Source organism: Vicugna pacos, unplaced genomic scaffold (genome assembly GCF_048564905.1).
Source record: "Vicugna pacos unplaced genomic scaffold, VicPac4 scaffold_65, whole genome shotgun sequence".
Classification (NCBI taxonomy): Eukaryota; Metazoa; Chordata; class Mammalia; order Artiodactyla; family Camelidae; genus Vicugna; species Vicugna pacos.
This window is the reverse complement of record NW_027328746.1, coordinates 1221350-1223705: the sequence shown is the minus strand read 5'-3', so window position 1 is coordinate 1223705 and position 2356 is coordinate 1221350.

Genomic DNA, 2356 nt, shown 5'->3' with positions numbered 1-2356 from the left:
TACTTCTGCAGAGGATTGCGTGTCCTCCTCATCGACAAATTCGAGAGGCCGACCTGCCCATCCAATTGCAACATCTTGAATCTGCTTCTTTCTCTCCAGGAGGAGATTTCCAACTAAGATGCCAATCAAAAATTCCCGTGTCCAGAGTTAGAGCTGTGTGCCATTAGGATGATCTCAGAGATGCCTCCACAGAGGCTCGGTGTGCTCTCTATCCCTCAGAGCACACAATTCCCTTCAGTCCGGTGGGTCTCAGCAGAGACGATTTCACAAATAGCCCCTCTCAGTCCCTCAGGACCAACCTCCCGTTTGGCCGAGCTCTGAAAATGAGCACGAGTTCCAGGCAAAGGGCCTTCTCCAGGGCGCCATCTGGCAGATTACATGAGGAAAGTGTACAAAAGAGTGGGAGGGTTGATGGAATAAATGGATTTTAATTTTTGCTCTGAATCTGATTCTGTCCTTCCGTTTTGTTAAGGAAGTGTTCTTAGGCCAGATATGATTCTCATTTTTCTTTCTAGTTGATCAAAGAAGAGGTTTAGATAGGTTATTTGTTTTAGGGTAAGAATCCTTTAAAAAAAATAAAAACCTTGCAAATAGCGTCTTGTTAGACATTTGGACAAGTAAATTCTCCCAGCAGTATTGAACCCCCTTGTTCCTCCAGGGGGTCTCCAAAGGTATAAATGTTCCAAATCTGACCAAAAACCAATGAACCTTTTCTTTTTTTTAAACACTTCACCATGGACAAAAGATGTCACTAAAGAAGGTGAGAAAAGAGCAGGTCCCCATCATCCAGAGTCCCTACCAAAGGGCCCACAGAAGTAAAGAGGAGATGAACGAGAGAAACGTTTTATTTATACACACGCAGGAGCCAACCAGAAAAGTATCTACCATGTTAAATGGTGAAAGTTAAAGGCTTTTTTTTATCAACCTTACTTAATAGGGCAAAGGGAGAGGAGAGAATTGGCTTCCATGACAGGTTTTCTTCTACATCTATTGAATCTCATGTATCTTCAGCTTAAAGTGCTTTTGTATTAACCATGGGTTCCATCTGACTTTCCATTCCTCGAACTTTGTTCTTCTTTTTCAAGATTCACTCATGTATTCTGAGCCCCTGGATTTTCCACGTGAATTTTAGATTGATTGTCAATTCCTGCAAAACACCACCTGGGATTTGGGTAGGCATTCTTTGAATCCTTAAATCTATTCGTGGACTATTGTCATCTTAGTAGAATGAAGTCTTCTGCTCCATGAATACGGGATTATTCTCTGTGAATGTAGGTCTTAATTTCTCTCAACAGGATCTCTAATCTATTGTAGTCTTCAGTGTCCAATTCTGGGACTTCTTCCTCACCTCTATTGGATGCTGATTCAGAAGAGACACGATCTCCTGGGGAACCTCTACAGCCACGGAGCTGACATGGAACTGAGTCCTGAGAAGGCTTTAAATTCTTTTAAAAATAGGATTAATGTACTTTAATAACTCCATAGATGAGTAACGAATGGGTCACATTAACATAGGATTTTAATCCTTTTAGAATTAGAAGAGTAATACAGACACATTACAAAAAATTGAAATATTGCCTAAAAGAGAAGAGATTAGTAATTCCCACACACAGAGGTGACTGTCGTCAATGATTTGGTGCTTATGTCTCAGTCTCTGTGTTTCTCAGTATGTCTCTCTCCATCTCTGTGTCTCACACACTCACAATCAGATGAATTTACATCGATGTTGATTTCACACATATGTGGTCGTGCAGATGGGACCCTGGATGCAGACAGTGGGTCTGCATACTTCCACCCTGAGGCCTCCCTTGACATTGGGTTGAGACCAGGCACCCACTTTTCCAACTACACAGCATTCATTCATCCACATGAACCAGAACAAATGGACCCCATCCCCTCTCCACCAACATTAGTGTTGCTTTAATCCTGACTGTTTCAACCAGTGCTGTGATGAACACCCTTGAAAAGGCATCTTTGAATAGGTGTGTAAGAATTTTAGTGGGATGAACTGTAAGGATCAGAACTTCTGGGGAAGAGATACATCTGTGGCCCTTTGATGCGTCCTGCACCCTGTTCTCCTGAAGCGGAGCGTCCCTTCACTCTTCCCTCCAGGGGATCTGCTGGAGCCTCTGCCTGCTTACATTGTCACCAGGGCTGGTTGTCACCTGACTAAAGACCCGCCAGTGTGATGGTGACCGGTGCTGTCTCTGCAGTGTTTCCCTCTGCCTGTGTTCTCACCTGAGAGGTCAAGCATCTCTAACACACACTGGCCACCTGCATTGCCTCTCATTGGAACTGCCCATGTCTGTTCTGTTTCTGTTTAGAACACTGGGTTTCTAAAGGATTTTGGACTACA